Consider the following 18765-nt stretch of genomic DNA (forward strand, 5'->3'; position numbering starts at 1 on the left):
CAGGCATGGAGGGACATGTCTGTAATCCCAGCGACTCAGGAGACTAAGCCAGTTCACAAGTTCAAAGCCAGCCTCAGCAACTTAGCAAAACCCTATCTCAAAATAAAAAATAAAAAGGGCTGGGGAAGTGGCCCAGTGGTTAAGCAGCCCTGGGTTCAATCCCTGGTATGGTGGGGGTGGGGTGGGGATTTAAAATTCACAAGGGATAATAGATATTAAAATGCTGCAAATGAAGATGTAAGCTGGTCATCAAAATCAGAATATTTTTAACACACACTGCTTTTCTGGCAATCTTATTTCCACAAGCTTCCAATCCCATGAGTGTGTTAATATGTATAGATAAGGATGTTCATGATACTTTTAGTCTATAAAAATGACAACTGGGAAACCACCTAAACAGCAAGGAACAGGATACTGGGTAAGTTATGATATACCTTTACAAGTGGAGTACTACACAGCCAATGAAAAGGATAGTTAATGACATCTGAGCAAAACTAAGAACACAATAGAGATTCTACTGATATTCGTGTTATACTTCATAGTCATGAGTAAAAATGCCAAGACTGTCCAAAATTGTTCATCACAAAATGTTTTTCGTAGATTTCCAGGAATTTGCCCTTTCTGTTTTGTTTCTGCAACTTTCTTCACCTATCATATAGGACTGTCATAAAAATGTGTTTATACATGTAAAATGTCTGGAAGTGTCACGTATACTTTATGTGCTCTATTTGTATTATATCAATGCATATAATAATAAACAACCAATGTATTGATCAGGAAATATTGAAAAGCCAACATCTAGTGTGTTTTTCACACTTCATAGAGGTTTGTTTTGTTGTTAGTAACATTATATTGAAGACTCTATAGGGTCATGGAAAAAAGGAAAAAGGCAGAATACGTAAGAGACCTATAACTTCTCCACCTGCACCCAAACAAAAAAATGCCAGGAGTAAATAAACCCTTATATAGTATAAGAGCAAGAACATGGATAAAATCTCCCACTAAATAAATTACCCTCCCTTCTTAGTACTAGAGAAATGGGACAATCATGTTTAACAAAAGAGTTCACAAAAGTGATATGCCTGTGCTCTCAAACAAATATGCCTCCTAACTATCAGCACTAAAACACGACCACTAAAACACGACGACAACAACAACAACAAAAAACACTACAGGTTTGTTGGTCATTCAACAAGTTACTTAAAATTATCAAATGGGGGAAATTTGATATTTCACGCCTTGAGCCATAATGAACTTCAGAAGTCCACTGCTAAAGAAAACTAGCCCTGTGAGAAATAGCACTCAAATGACACAGAAGTTAGTTCGAAAACTTCCTCCAGAATTTATCCAGGCCTTAAGCACTATTTCATGGATGAACTCCACAATACAGGCAAATCTCAAATATTATGGGGAATCAGAGACCCAAAAAATCCACTTAGGATATCTGTTTTGGAGCATTCATCTAAGTGTATCATGAGACTATTAATCCCAAGGAAAGCCATTTTAAATGGTGCATATACACAATAAACCTGATGAGTCAATTCTCCAGTATACTTTGATCCAACCTGACCTCTTACTGGAGATATTAGCTGCATCTTAGCCAACGACAAGCAATTTTATTTTTACTTGAAAGGAAATCAAGAACCAAGTGTTCCCTGCTTTACCAACCTATTATAAATGTCACTAAAACAAGCTGTAATGATTCTAAGTACAGTATCAGACTGTGTGTCAGAGAGTAAAAATTCAAAAAGCAGCATTCCAGATCCCACTATAAAACTGTTAACTTGCACAATCCACTTAACTCCACCCCGTCTGCATTTCTCATTTCTTGAGTCTCCATTTCTCATTTCTTGAATGGAGTTGATTATACTCTTTTGAAAGTTGTTTCCAACTCTAAGGGTCTGTGACAGAGTTTAAACGTGCTCATGTTTTTTGAGGGAGCAGTCTAAGATGCTGTGTTATGTTATTGTATGATTACTATACCTAATATCATAATTTCTAAAAAACCTACAAAAATAAACACAGGATAAATATTTCTGTATTCAACAATTAAATAGATGTAAGGTATCAAAAAGTACATCCCATTCTGGTTTATACTCCACCTTGACAGTAAAGATTACGTGGAAAACTGATGAAATTATGCAAGGTATTTGGACATTCGAACTTTTGTTTGAGGTTTTTCTTTTTGCCTAATTACCCAGAGAATTCTGCTTTTCAAGAGTGAAAACAGGCACTGACTGGACCAGAAAATGACCGTGATACAATTACTCAAGTTAACTGCTAAATTCCTCGGTACCTTTAGGGAAAGGCTAAGAAAAAGAATCCGGAACACTAGAATCTTGTATTTCTCAACCTCCACATGGCAATATTTTTCCATGAGCATGAAAACCACTTCTCGAATAAGGTCTCCGTATTTCAAAAGCTCCTTCAAATAAAAACTTGGGGGGGGGGGGGAGGGGGAAGTATGCCTGCCAACTCCTAGCCCTAGCACCGTCTTCACCAAAGCAGGAAATAAAGGAGATGGCGGGAGAGTGGGCGGCCGACGGAAGTTTGCCTGCCGTCTACTCCGTAGTGTTTGAATGGACGGAGGGACGCGCTCTCCCGCCACGCTGCGCCCCTGGGCGCCGGGACCCCGGCCCACTAGGCAGCCGCCCGGTGCCTTCCTCCCGCAGGCCTCCGCTCCCCCTACCCCGGGACTCCACGCTCAACTCCCGCCACCCCCGCCGCAGCCCACACGAGAACCCACGCGCTCCCCGCCCTCGCGGCCCCGCACAGTCCCCTTCCCAGGCCCTCGGCCCGGAACCCGGTGCCCTTAGGCGCGAACGCCCTCCCCCACCCTCGCCAGGCCTCAGTCGGGAACCGAGGCCACGAGGTCCGCGCTCCGCTCCTGCTCCGCTCCGTCCAAAGTGGCTCTGGCAGGCTGGGCCTGGCGGAGGCGGCGCCCTGGTGGCCGCCACAGGCCTCTCCACCTCCCGACCGGGCCCCGCCAACATCCCCGGCGCCCTTGCCGGGCCGAACCGGCGCCGCTCCACCCGGACCGCCGCTGAACGGAGCCCCAAAGAAAACAAAGGCTCGGGCTCCGCGACCTGCTCGGCCACGCAAGTCGTGTCCCGCTCCCCGCCCGGACCCCAATAAAGCCCGAGCCGCTGCCTCGCGCCCCCGGCCTGGCTTACCCATCGGTCCCCGCACGCTTCTTGCCGGAGGGGTAATCCTCCCCCAGGTCCAACCGGTGCCGCTTGGACTTCTTCGCACTCTTCCGGAAACAGGAGCTAAAATGGCGGCGACGACGAGGGCTGGGTCTGCGCGCGCGCTTCCGCAGCATGCGTGCTGAGCGTGCGTGCGTGCTGCGCGTGCACGCTACCCAGAGACGGGAACTGCGGTTCCACCAGCCACGGGATTGGTCATAACGCGCTCCTCTCCTCCCGCCCTGTTCCTCCTCCCCGAGCTTTGAGCCAGTCGGAGCCGCTGCTAGGGCGGGGATGCGCCTGGTGGCCTTGACACTGCATTTCAACCTCTCATTTGGGAAGTTGAAAAAGTACAGTCCTAGTTAGGAAGGCTGACCCATCTGTATCACCTAGATTTAGGAAAATCTGAGATCCAAGGAGGCTGATAAACTGATGACGATCATACAGCCAATAAGTGGCAAAGGCAAAATTGGAACACAACTATTTAATAACTCCAGAACTTGCAGGCTTGCACCAGACATTAATTGCAATGAGAAAACTGAGGGGAAAAGAGAGTTAAGACTTGCCATAATTCACTTTGTCCTGTTTTAACCTAGTACAGACATGTATGCAATCTGTAGATAGATGTTTTTACTAGAAAATTATCTATAGGGTCACTATTCGCTTTATTTTACTCTTTTTTTTTCCTGTGTGCCTTTTATGGACTTTCACACCTTTAGCCCTACCTCCGTCCTCAATCTGTACAGCAACCTTGCAAGGTATTTCATAGACAAGGACGTTAACGCTAAGGAAGATCAATAAATCACACAGCCATTATGGCTGCCCCTAAAGAGAGCAAATTGGTGGGGCAGGATGACCCTTAAGACATGGGGGAAGAATCTGTCTGCTTTGCTCATTGCATTCATTCTCAAAGAAGAGAAAAAGGTCTCTGGACTAACCCAAGCAGGGTTAACCCTTATATATATATATTTTTTTTTTAACTTTTAATTTTTTGCTGTGCCAGGGATCAAAACTAGGGCTTTGTGCATTCTGGGTGAACACTGTTATCAATTGAGCTGCATCCCCAGCCACAGTCTCTGTCTTTCACAGGAGCCTGTTTGATTGCTCCCCTGAAGACTGTTACTCTGGTTCTCAGCAGATTCTCAGAACTGAACTAGCTAAGATAAATACAACTGAAACTGATAAGAGGACTTTTATTTTTACACCAAATCCACCTACCAAAATTGGCACAAAGAAAAGTGAATATCCTTTTTTTTACTTATAAAATATTCAGTACAGCTTTCCACCCTACATCTACATTGACTACATGTATTGTCTTTTGTCAGAGATCATGATGAATAATTACTGGATTGTAATCCTGAAAAAGTTACCAGCTGATTTTCTGCCCTGTTTTTACCAATGAGAGGAACCTGCAATCTCCTTGGTAATACCATGTTCACATAGCCAATTAGTGTCAAAAACAGAATCAATATCCAGATTTCATACTTACTAGTCTAGTCCCAGGTTCCAGGTTCTGTTTGGGAGCTGCTATGAAGTACTCTAAAAATGTGGAGAAATAGAAGAATAACGAAGAATTCTACATGCAGATATTCCCCAACATAAGAGAATCAACCTCTCAATAATGTACAAGGAGACTTGGTAAAAAGGGGACGGAAATCAAGAATGAGATTTTTCCCTTGGACATTGGGCCTGTCTGAAGAAAACTATCTTAACCAATTGTGTTGTGACCTGAATGATTGAAGAAAGGATAGTGGCCTTTCTGAAATCCAGAATTTAAAAGCTACAGAGGTCCAGAGTCTACCAGGATCATGCTCATTTCCCCACATCATGCTCTTCTTTGCAGTAGAGGTTTTTAATTCAATACAAAGCTAGAATGAGATGGAGCCAATTTCCTGGTCTATATGTGTGACAAATGCTGAAAGTGGCACAAGATTAGCAAATTAGTTGAAGTATAGATCTTAAAAGATTTTTTTCCTGTGTCTCTAAATCAAAATTCATACTTTATTTGAAATGAAGCTTCTTTAGAATTCAATAATAAATAAGGTTCTTTTATTTCTCTGCATTTAAGATGAAAAGTTGGGATGTATGACAACATACTAGAAAATTTTTAAAAACAATTTTTATTTTAGGGAAGCTTACAAAGACTATATATTTGGAATATGAAATCATTATAATTATTTTCTAGTGTGTTGAGCTAATAATTCTAATACCAGTTTGCTAAAGCTAAAAAATATATCCTTTTCAAAGTAAATAGCTATTTCCAAAACAAAAGCATAAAGTGAAAAGTAAGGCATAATAATCTACTTAATTCTGTATTTTTTATGGGTAAAAAATATGCTTAAAAGGTAAGGTACTAGGTAAACATACTTGCTTTTCTAATAATGTGAGTTTACTTTTAAGTAAAACCTATCAGGCTTTGCTATTTTACCTAACCTTGGAATCATGTGTTTGATATAATCCAGATATCTAACACCAAACAATAAAAACATCTGTGACAATAAAAGCATGTAACAGTTGTGGAATTGTTTAATTTGGGAGAAAATGACTATGTTTAATAATCACATGTGCATGAATTTATTTCTCCTATTTGTTGAGAAACTTTTATTCTTTGCAAGTGGTGTCTTTTTTTTTTTTTTTCGAAGCTTCAACTTATGTTGTGAGAGAACTTTATAGAAAATATTCTGAAATGCATGTTTTGGAATTGGCTCACTCGTTTGGTGTTAGAGCCTTGTCATGGTCCACCTGTTTTGCTTAGGCTTAAATTATATAAAAATAACAACATTTTAAAGAAAGCACAATCTTACTTGTTGTACCCAAACATGATAAAATGCTTAAAATTCAAGAAGAGCTCTATGCAGGTTGTACCTCTCAGTCACCCAATCTCCTTTCACATATCTGTTTATGTTGACAGACTGTGTCATAATACATCAACAGAAAGATCAGCACAGAAGAACAAAATTTCATCGCCTGACAGCAAGAGGAAAACTGATTTTCAGTATTAAATTAGTAAAAGTATACCATTACCTCACTTCCAATAAGTCTACTATCTTTAAAAAATAAGGTGTCTGTTATAATCACAAATATATGCAAAGGCAGGGAAGTTTGTTTATGTCTTTAGTGTTACCCTTTGACTGACAGCCTATTTTCATTTTCTCTTTCATATGTTATTTTATTTTCAGTATATCTTGGGAGCAGTTTAGAGAATTTTTAAAAAGTAATTTCCTAATGAGACATGTAAAAATATATGTGCCAAATGTTTTGAAGACTGTCTCTTCTATGCTGATCAGCAGCAAAAATCTACTGACCATGGAAATGAAAAGGAGCATTTAAGCTTCTGATACAAGTTCACTATCTTTTTCTTATAACATGTTGCCTATGTTTGGATCTCAGTAGAAATTTAACAATACCTGTAATAAACAATGTCTTTTGCAGCCTAGGGCATCATCTGCCACTTAAGGCTTAATTTTGTACCCATTTGAACCCCTTACAACATATGCACTTCTCTTTTGTCTATTATCCTAGAGTTGTGCTATTCCCAAATATTGACATCATCTACTTTTATCAGCATTAACTGCTCCACAGCTTCGCAGGCTCATGCTCAGCTCTATTTCTTCCTATTGATTATCCTCCTCACTCCAGCAGGTAGCTAGCCAGTGAGGCTGTCCTGAGAAATAGCTTCCAATGACTTTATACGCACAATTCACAGGGAATTGTTTAAAGAAGATATTAGCCTCAATACAAATCAGTGAACCTCATTTAGTCAATACTGCACAATTCCGCTGTTGGCACCCTGTCACATGTTAGTCTTTACAGTGAGCTGCCGTACCCAATCTGCACATTAGCCATAGTATTTAGTTTCATATTAAAATGAAGCTGGGTTTTTCGTTTTTGCTTTTCTTTTTGAAATCTTTTCAGTGCACTTTTTACATCACCTCACTGAGCCATGTGATAGTAATATATTTTGAAATATAAAAACCTGAGATTAAATGTTTGATTTTTGACAGTGGTCTTAAATATAATAAATTCAAAAGGAAATACTGTTAAGTTAAAATGGAGTGTTTTTCATTAAGTCCAATCAAATGGTAGACAACAAAGGATCTTTTATTTGAGAATATGAAGTGAAAATGAAAACCAGAAAACCTTTACTAAGAAAAGGTCCAGCTAAATTATGTTGGAAGGAGGTCTCCAGATTGAGCTTGGGTGTTTCTTTAGCTAAAAATAAATTAAACTAAGATATGCTATGAAGAAATATTTTACAAAGAAGCAAAAACTTAATGCTTTTTGGAGATGAAAATAAGTTCTAAGAACAGTTGACTTTGAAAATAATTCTAAAGAAAGATCACATATGAAAAAAAATTGCCATAGCATCTGATCTTTTTTTAAAATCATAACAGGGATATGTTTGGGGTAAAGTAATGCTAGCCCCTCTTTCTCTTCTATAGCAATGCTGTAAAATTCTAGAGGGAGTGTTTACATTTCAGAATCACTCCTCCTTAAACTACTGGTTTATGATAGCTAATGAGATGACATCCAAATGTTGAAAACAGGGAAATTCAAATGAAAATTTAAATGTGAAATACAATATAATGAAATAACTAAGCAACATAATACTGCTCTATATGTTTGTGCAAATATTGCAAAATAAACTGCAATACATTAAAATTCTTCAGTGGTTGTGTAATACATAAGTGAAGGTTTACATATAAAAACTTGAGCTATCAAATAAAAAATCTTTATATCTATCATTTTATCCTGATTTTTACTTGGAAACATCACTAACTTCTCAGAGTGCACTTAGAAAAGTGGTCATTAAATCTGCTTCCATTTTTTTTTTTTTGTAAAATGAAATAGGTAAGAATAAAGCATACTGATCAAAACAGTCCTTTACAATAAAATGTATCTTATGAGTGTAGTGGCTGAGTTGAAGAAAAGATTTGAGGTATATAAATATCAGAAAACATAATTTCAGTTTTGGAGACTTTTCAGGGCTGTATAATCTCACATTTTAATTAAAGGTAAGAGCTGAACAAAATTACTATATTAAACAGAAGGTGATAGTAAATAATAGAAGATAATGGTAGCAATTAAAATTGCATAACAAATTATTGTACATATCTCAAGATTTCTCTTTTTGACTATGGAAGGTTAAAGGTGATTTCTGTGTGACCTTTACATTCTTTTATTTTCCCTTTAAATATCACTAGTTAGGAGCTGAAGCTCTGAAGCCCAGGTAGAAAAGACACGCTAAAAGATGGCCAGTCTATCCTTACCGTACATCTTCTCACACGTTTATTGCAAACTGACACTCATATAACAGGCTCTTTTTTTTTATCCCACAAACATTCAACAAAGAACAATTCAGGTACCAAGGGAAAATCACACTCCAGGAAAGAGAAAAATGCTATAACTGCATATTCAGACTGCACGAAAGCAAGTATGGCAAAGAAAATTGTAATATTTGTGTGTGCAACAGCATTTTATCATTAGAAAGAGATCAATAATGTAATTATGATAGTATTAAATATAATTTTTACATGTGTGCATGTATGTAAATATTACAAGTGATGCAGAAATAAACAATCCAGTCCAAGTTGAAACGCAGAAACCTTAGGCTTTTTCAATTTAAAATCATCTTTGATTAACATGTCTGTATATAAGTAATCTCTACCAGCTAAATTATGCGTTTCATGATAGTCCATTATTATCTGATATTTTTATAATAAGAAAAATTGTATGTTTTATCTATTGACTTAAACATGAACATTCCCTATGAAAAAAAACATAAGCACAAACAATGGACACAAATTAGGAAACTAGGATAGGTTTTTGTTTGAAGCTAATCAGAAAAAAAAGTAAATATTTCAGGTAAATAACTGAAGATGATGATATTTTCCCAAAAATACTTCCTAAATTAACAATTATATTCTAAGTGCAAGTAAGTTTTGGTTTCAAATTATGCCAAAGCATAAACTCCTTCAACAATGATGTTCCATGGTAAATTTCTAAAGGACTAATTTTTTAAATTGTTTTATTTTGATCAAAATATAAAAGAAAATTATTTTTGTTTTTTTTCAATATACTAAGACCCATCCATGAAGAAAACATAATTTTGAATTTGATTAACGTTAGGGATCTAGAGTGACCACTTGAATTGATTACCATAAAATGCATATCGTTTCACTGCATTAGTTTTAGTAGCAAAAATTCTACAGTAAATCCAAAGGTTTCAAATAAATCTTTCTGCAAACATTAAGATGAGTATAATCTAGTCAGAAAGATTATTACAGAGCAAAAATTAACTTTAAAAATAATATTAAATTCTATAAGATATAATTTTTAAGCCATGATTTAACATATTCAACCTAAACACACACACACACATTCATGCACATGATCTTTTGTCAGATGACATTCTGTTTTTATTGTTAAAATAAGCTCACAAGGAACACATTAAACTTATTATTATATGTCATCCATGTCATTGTGTGACTACTAAAATGTGTAAACATTTTCAGTTTAATCCTAGTGTTATACATTAAACAATGGTAGTATTATCGTTTTTAATTTTAATAACGTAGAAATATTTGTAAACATCACCTGACAATATATCTAACCAAATTCTAAGACAACTATATTTAACTTAAGATATATAATCAAGCTATATAGTTAATTGAGATTTATTTCATAATGCTTTATTTACTATTCTTATATTTATAGAAAAATACACATAAGTAGACATTAGGGAAATTAATATTAGGTCTCTTGTCCTTAGAGTAACTTTATGCATCTATTACCATCTGTGGAAAGACAATATACCTATACATAATTTAGAATAAACAGTAAGGGTGTTTGTGTGCGTGCATGTGTGTGAATGTGTGTGTGTAGAAAAGAAGGAAAGGTATTAAAGACCAGATATTAACATCTTTGAAAATGAGTATAAAGGTATTATGTTATTATATATAGAAATGTCAATGACAATTTTTATACTTCTCTCTCTCTTTTTCTCTTTCAAACTATATGTGTGTGTGCACAGCCACTAAAAAATGCATTTTGAAGATAAAAGGAAAACAGCTGCATGTATATTTAAATTCAGACACTTTGATTAAAATTACTAAATTAGAATTTAAGTCCATTGGGGTTTAAAATTATGAACTAACGTTTTTATAAAATAGAGATAAACATTACAACATTGTTTAAAGATTTTCCAATAAAACTTTTCATGTAAATAGTTGTATTGTTATACCTTATTATATTATGAAATATTCTAAAAGGTTTATTAAATGCCATGAAATAAACATGAAAGTGTCATATTTTTTAATCATAAAGATCAAGTCTCTAAACAAAGACAAAGTTCCTTATCATTTGATTCAGAAATAATTGAAAAAAACTCGTCTAATTTTTATGTATATCTAATTGGTGGCTTTCAAATTTGTCACTTTTTTCAATATTCTAGAAATGAAGAGGAAATTACAAAGGGCTACATGTCAAGATTTTATATAACTCCCTAACAGTTAATGTCTTGGTTGCCTTTAAGACTATGCATTTAAATAGTTATAACCTCAGTAATGTCAGTGCTATAGCATTCAAGTGATGTTATTCAGTGCCTTCCAGGGAAAAAAGCACCTCATAGTACCATTTACTAATACCTGACTATGTAGATTCCTGAAACCTTTAATTTATACATGTATAGACATATGTGTGTATGTGTGTGTGTGTGTGTATAATGATCCCTATTTAAACTGCAAGGATAGTAGTATGGTTGTTATGAAGTTGAGAGAAAACAGATGACAAAAGTTATCTGTTACTCTCAAGTAGACATACTCATTTCCTAATTCTTAGTTAATTAACCAGGATGACTATCCCTACAGCTGCCTCCCATCAAAATGGTGAACTAATGACTCGGTGGAATCAGAGCAAGTTACAGAGAGAGGAGGGATACTTTTTCTGGCTCCACAAAGGGTTGAGGGCCTAATTATTTTTAAGTATAATCCAGCCAAACTCTTCTCATGCTTAACTGCATTAAGTGACACTATTTGTGATGCTCAGTGTGCTGAAACTGAGCAGGTTGCTGTCAGTTTAAAAATGACTATAATAAAAGTGACCATGAAGATGGATCTTGTGATTTTGCGTTTCTAATCAGTCATCTGTGAAGAACACTTTTGCTTTGATTCAGCAGACTGGTGACAGCCATGATTGATAGTGCACGAGGATGAAAAAAGGTTATTAACTGTCTTCCTATGCGTCTCATACTTTAAGTTAAAGTACTTACTCAGGTAAGGTCAAGAATGAACTCTATGGAGATGGTATCCATCCTGCTGAGAATGAGCAAGGCATTCTTGCATTTATTTTTTTTAAATGTAGCATTTAAACTACACTTAATTCCCACTGTTTTATTCATTAGCCAAAAAAAGAGAAATTTCCTCCAACAGCATACATATTAAAAGCACTAAAGGTATGGAAAATAGCTCTACATGTAAAGATTAGAATGTGCAGCTAACCAGCAACATGTGTGTAGCATGCAGGATCTCTATTTAAAAAAAGGCTCACTATCTTGTATAAAAGGTAGACAATAAAATTAATTGATGATTAAAAATAAATACAAAATGCAAAAATTGATTTAATTTTCAAATAATCGATAAATGGCAAGTTTATGATAAACAATAATTTTCTAAAAATTCTAAAAAACTCAGATGATCTATTAAAATACCTGAATATTTGTTCTGGTTTAAAGGTATTAACTTATTAACCTCATCTAGTGTAATTTTTAGAATTAGAAATACTTCATTTAGACAATATCTATATGTGTCCATGGCTATCATACTATATATACACATACACAAATAATATTACAGATCCTAAGGTATCTAAGATTTTCCTGAAGACCTGCCATTAAATAGTACAGTAAGGTTTTAATAGCTAACATATTTCCTGTGTTCCCTTATTCTTACAAAAGCTAAAATGTATGAAAATATTCTTCATTTTACTTCTCCTTTAAAAGAATTTAAATTTACAGATTTGGCTCTAGGAGACAGCAGATTAAAATATGCATTTTAAGTTAAAATCATAGTATTACATTTCTTCATATGTTTACTACTATAAAGATTTCACCATGTGTCAAAGGCAATGTGAAATGAATTGACCAAAGGTATTTAAGAATACCAATAACTTAGCATTTAGGTAGCTATTTAAACTATTACCAAGTTTCAGTTCTATGTGCTTGAAAGTTCTTCATTAGGCAATGGTGGCAGAATATTATTATTAAAATATTATCAGAATATTATGACAGTTTTGATGCAAGGAAAAATCATATTATGCCCAAAAGTTGTCTCTAGTATATCTTGACCTGTTTCTCCAATGTCATTTGTTATACCCACTTTTTGTCTGTAACAAATTATATTTTGAAAATGTATTGTTTTTATATTGGGATCCATCAACAATAAAATACAGAGAAAGATAGAAAATGAAGTTCAAGATTTTGTTGATTCTCTTTGGAACTTCAAAAATTGGCTCTGAGTCCTACTCTGCTTAATATGGCAAGAAGCCTTCCCGTTTTCTAGAATTTCACATATGCCAAGTATAATTTTAATACTTATGCACTGAAAGCCTCTTCATAAAAAATGTTAGATCAATATAAAAGTTGTTTATTTAGTGAATTGCGTTTATGTGGAATGAACTTAAATGTAGATTTTAGAATTTACACAAGATTTCCTCAATAAAGCACATTAACTTCATTATTAAATGGATTTCTCTTTCTGTTATGTCAACAGGCAAACTTGAATTCCACAATCGTTTTCCCTTTTATTATTAGAAGTTGCCACTTAAAGTTCTCCTAATAGGAAAATACACACAAAATATAAGCAATGGCTGAAATAGTTTAAATTTCATTCTCTTGTTGCTCGAGGTATTTAAATAAAGCCCTTTAAAATCTTGGTGAATTATATGCGATCATTCAGTGATTGCAGAATATTAAATTAAACTTAGATAAATCCGCATTGAAGGAGGCAGCACCCAATCCTGAATTTATTTCACATTTTCTCTAACAGCATCACTGCGCTCCTCTCTTTGCAATGACAATGTGCCAAATCTGGGCATTTTGAAAACATTTTCCATATGCTTTAAGAGGGCACTGATAGACAAAGAAGAAAAGGAGATGATCTTTTTGCTATGAGGTATATTTTCTTTAACCTTTTTCTCTTAGACTTTCAGTGATAATCATTTAAAAAGCAAAAGTTAGAACATAATTTAATGCATTGTTTTTGCTTTCACCTTTTTCTTTCCTATCTTGTAATTTCTTTCTGAAATGGAGTTTTGGTGATCATTTAATGTAAAGCTATCTTGTATGGACCTTGACAAACAATATTTTGTTTGAAAATCTTTGACTAATTTAGTTACTGCTAGCTGTCTTTTGTAATTAAAGGTGGATTTAATTATACATTTTTCGTAACTTATATCAGATGGACTGTTTACTGTAGGATTTAACGTTGCTTTTGTGTCAGATATGTAGGGACATTACATACAATGGTGGTGGCTTTTATTTAACTAGAAATATCTGTTCGTTTATCTTTGAAATGTGGATGTTTGGATGAATGCAATGTCCTATTTTAAAATGATTTTATTTGGTGAGTGGGGTTTAGTACAATGTCTATACAGTATTTTGTTGACTAGATATACATTCTTTTAAGTTAAAAAAAGATCACAACTTTATCTTCTGTTCAATGAAATTTCAGTTCTTTCTTATCTTTTTTTCTACTTGTCTATCTTTTCCCATTTGGATTGTCTCTTGGAGTTCTTCCCCAGACAGAACGTAAAATTTTCATTGGATACTCTTCTGGAAATGTATCCATGTATGCTTGAGGGGGGTGTCCTTATGATCCTGGGTTTGAGCTGTGTGAATGTGTATATGAGAGAGCAGGATGGTGATGAAGGGGTCCTCATAATTTGCATAAGAGCTGTGAAAGTGCTTGTCAAGTTAGTGAACTGCTATTGTTTGAGGAGAGTCCTGCCTGATTTGTTTATAAACATTGGACTAGTTGCCTAGAGGGAAAAGAGGTCACAGCACTGTCTGAGCTCTGACCTCAAAAAGGCCAGAGGGCATTTTGACTTCTCTTTCTCTCTCTGCTCTCCCTTAATTCTTCCTTCCTTACACCCTGTATAACTCCTCCCTCTTTCCCCATTCCTTTCTTTACCTGTGTCTAACTTTACATAAGGATACCCCCATGGGGGGGGGGCTAGGTTTACTCCATGGTAAAAGCCAAAAACGGACTTTTAAGAAGAGAGAAATACACATGGATATGGAAGGACAGACATCCTGGAGCAGGAGGATGGTATTTTATGATTAAAAAAGATGATGACTATGAAGGAGATAAGAGCAAGGCTGGAGGAGGGGAGGGACTCAGGGATGGATTTAACTGCCCACAAATACTATATCCATACATACACACTCAAAATGTCTCTCCCTTTTTGAATTTCATTTCCTTTAGCTCACTTTCACCATCAGAGTGTCAATTCTCCATGTTATGTCATATTATAAATCCCCCCTTTTGTTATTTCTCAAATAATACACTTTGTTCATAGTAATGAGATTTGCTTCTTCCACCACACACACATACACATACCATTATCTCTTGAATTATTTCATTGTAAATATAATGTATTTGTGACATGTGCTCAAACAAGCCCTGCACTTTTCCATCCACACTCAACTTCATATCTCTCCCTAACATACATCACCCCCAAAGCCAACTCTAACACTCTCTCCCTCTTCACCGCCCCCACCCCCACTGTCCACACACACACACACACACACACACACACACACACAAACACGACAGTCATTGATTCCAGGTTTAAATGTGTTTTGGAAGGAGCTGCTGAGTTAAACAAAAAAGTTAGTTAACACACTCCTTTGTTAAATAGTCCCTGGGTGTAGAAGAGCCAATAAAAAGGAAAGGAAGAGGGGGGTTGAGGATCTGAAAGTGTCTGGGGTGACATAAAGGGTTCCTAACACTGAAATCTTGTAATACCTCGTTTCAAACTGAGCTCATCTATAGACCCGGAAGCGTGGTCAAAAGACTGGGAACCTTTTCCCCTGGGGCTAGAGTTGGTTTTAAGCTGAAAGGACCTGGGGAAGCAGGTGGGGTATTAATTAGTGAAATGGGGAGGAGGAGGGCAAAGGTAGGGAAGAACAGACCGCTGAAAACTCACTAGATAAGACTCTGATGCCCGGAGTGTCTTTGGTGTAGATTTGGGAAATAAAATGCGCTAAGGAAAAAGTCTAGAAGTGGAAATTACCTTTTGTCCCAATGTTAATCACTCCTTGCCTCCACCACTCAACACCTAACCACCTGGTAGCTCGTTTTGGTTCTCCACCAACTCGGCGCTCAGTGTCAGTGTCCGAGTGCTCTGCAGTGGACTTGGCTCGGCTGGGGTCTCTTTGGGAAGTGCAGAAGAGGGTGTAGGGAAAGTTCTCCGTGTGGCGGGGAACCCTCTGCTTGTTTCACTTTGAAATAAAAGGCAGCCAGCGTTCCGTGAGGGCTGCGGCGGGTTTGTGCAGAGTTTAGGGACGGCGGAATGGAGGAGGGAGGGGGGGAGTGGGTTGGGAGACTGGGTCAAAGGTGGACGGCAAGGGGTCCGCAGAGACCCGTGAGCACCAGCTGCGTTTCCTGGCGCAAGGGACCGAAGAGGAGGGCGCAGGGGGCCGCGGCTCAAAGACGCAGCCAAGTCGAGCTGCGCGGATCGCGGCCGCGCCCCGTAGCAGCCCTCGGGCTGAGCTCGGGCTCGCCCGCCTCGCCGAGCCCCTGCCTGCGGGGCCGTGCACAGCGCCTGGCGGCCCACCCCGCACAGACCTGCGGGCGCTGCTCCCCAGCAGCCCTCTGCGCGCGGTCGCGCTCCGAGACCAAGCCCTGGAGGAAACTCTTGACTCTGCACTAGTCCCTCTCTGCCCCTTCCCCTTAGCCCATTAACCCCCGACCCTCACCCCCAGCCTCTCAGGAAAGAGGTGAAAGAAGATGATGGGGGAAGAGAGAGAGATGATTAAAAACAACACACACACACACACACACACACACACACACACACACACCACATTAGAAAGGGAATACTCTGCAGCAGAAGGGATTACAAAAGTGGGCACCCCACTCACAAAATCCTCTTTTCTTTTGTTTTCTTACTTAGAATTCAATAACCGCTTTCCTCAACCCGAGAAACACACACACACACGCACACACACACACACACACACACACAGACACACATAGACACACACACAAATTCTATTTTCCAAGGAAAGATGGGAGATGTAGAGAAGAAATAGCCACCAAATTTTTAAAATGATTTTCCTGATTTGACGTTTGTTGTTTTGACATTAATGACATTAATATTATTGATGATGCTTCAGGGAGAAGAAGGCAAAGAAATAACTTGAAAACGAAATGATCATCATTTCCCTATTCTTCCGTGGCAGAAATAGACCCCTTTCTTCACCTGAGTCTGAGACAGACTTATTGTTCTCAGGTGTTTCCTTCATCATACACATTTACCCGTCTGCAATCACAGGAAATGGTTTTTCCATCAGTGAGCTTGTACACTGAGCCCTCTCCAGCAAAAGTCTTGATCTTTTCTGATTTGAACCTGAAAGTTTCCCTGCCTTCATTTCCCCTCAGTCTCTTTAAAAGCCCCAGCCCCCTTCCCTATGCACACACCTCAAATAGTTTTTTTTAAGGCCAGAATGTTTGCTCTCTGGGGTGTTTTTCAGTAAACAGTAACGCTACATAAACACCTTTTCCACTTGCAAGTTACAGAGAATTTAAATTTTACCCCTGTGTACATGTATGTCTTTTAAGGCACATGGATAAACCCCACTGAGGTGCAATCAGATACTGCTAGCAAATTGGTGACACAGTTGCTCTATAAAGGTGGAGCTGTAAACCAAGTAACTTTAAAATTTTTTGAAAACCTTCCACTTTGAGGAAATTTTTTTCCCAGAGAAGTTTGAAATAGAATGGAGTCTTTGGAGAGGTAGATAATTTTCTTTCTGTTAATGTTTAGTAGCCCTGGTTTCTGAAACACTGCTACATACACCAACTCCAGATTCCTAAGGTGGTGATTTGCTTTGTTCTCTTAATAAAGACCATATCTATGTTTTATTCTATGTTCCAAGCCTCTGGACTTTCATTGTAACCTTAGCCAGTTGCTGAAGGCAACCAGTTCTCCTGACCTGGGCCTAGGTCTGCTCTTTTGAGGACTATGCTTTTATCCTCCCAGGTGTTTTGATTGGTTTTTAATCCATTTGCATCAGTCCTAGGTTTTTTTAAATGTCCACTGATAAATCAAGATTTTTAGGCCCAGAAAAATACATGTTTGCAGTCTCTGTAGTTCCAAGTATTTGTGCCATAAACCGTTCTGTTGGTATTTGGTAGATTTGTCACTTAAGGCCTAAGACAAGGTTTTGAAGCAGATCCTGGCAATCCAGAATTTCAAAGGCCTGTCAACTCAAAAGCAGCTGATGCTTCACCTTTCCAGGAAGCTGGACATTGCAAGTATTTCCTGTTTTCAGCTCATTTGATTTGTTACTCTTTCCTTCTTTCTACAATTCTTATTTTTGAAATATTACATAAATGGTGCCTACTTGTGACCTCTGATGTAGTGAATGGTGTATCAAGACACTGAGTAGCAAAACATACACCTATATATACACACATACACGCACACACACACACACACACACACACACCATATACAGTAGGGGGTATTTAAAAGTATGCCTATTCCGAGTTTTAGTTAATTATCTTTTAATGAAAGTGTCACTCATATTCACATCTGTAATATTGGAAAGAGATAATTAGATTTTCAAATGAGAATCAGCCACCTTAAATTTTGCACCAGAAAATACCAAGTATATTTCATTCTAATGAGATCTGTAGTGGGGTTTTAAAATTCATCATAATGTGCTTCAAGAAAGATAACTCAACAGACTCGAAAGATGAAAGGATTTTTCCCTAAGTCTTCTTAAAGCTATCACATTGAACTTATGCAATTCTGATAAAATATTCAAGAATATTACATAAAGGCTAGAACTAGTATCACCCTTGCAACCATCACTTATTCTCATTTGGAAGTTTACTTTGACTAAACTAACCACTTCCATCTCCCTTGCCCTGGGTTTTCGCTCCTGCGTATGCAAGCGAAGAGACGTGTTTAAAAAGAATGCCTGCGGATGCAGAGTGCAATTCTTCCTTTGAAACAGACTGGGCTGAGCGGTGTTTGCACACAGCCAGGCACCCTTTATTTACATATATCTGCATATTTGCTTAGGCCCCTGCATTTCGCCAGTAAAGTGCGTTCAGTTCATGTGCATAGTTGAATAAACTAGGCAGAGAAAAGCTCTTTATTACCCTAACTCATATTTCTGCTTAAAGCTCCCTAGTAAACAAATCTGTGGTCGGATAGTAATTACTTTGCCTCATTAAAATTTTAAAAAAAATCTCAAATGGTTAAAGGGTATTGCTTAGGCAGTATTTGTTTTATATTCCTCTCCTCGGTGAGGTGGTGGTGGTGGTGTGTGCGTGTGTAATGAAGTTTG

This window comes from Callospermophilus lateralis, unplaced genomic scaffold, assembly GCF_048772815.1.
Source record: "Callospermophilus lateralis isolate mCalLat2 unplaced genomic scaffold, mCalLat2.hap1 Scaffold_82, whole genome shotgun sequence".
NCBI lineage: Eukaryota > Metazoa > Chordata > Mammalia > Rodentia > Sciuridae > Callospermophilus > Callospermophilus lateralis.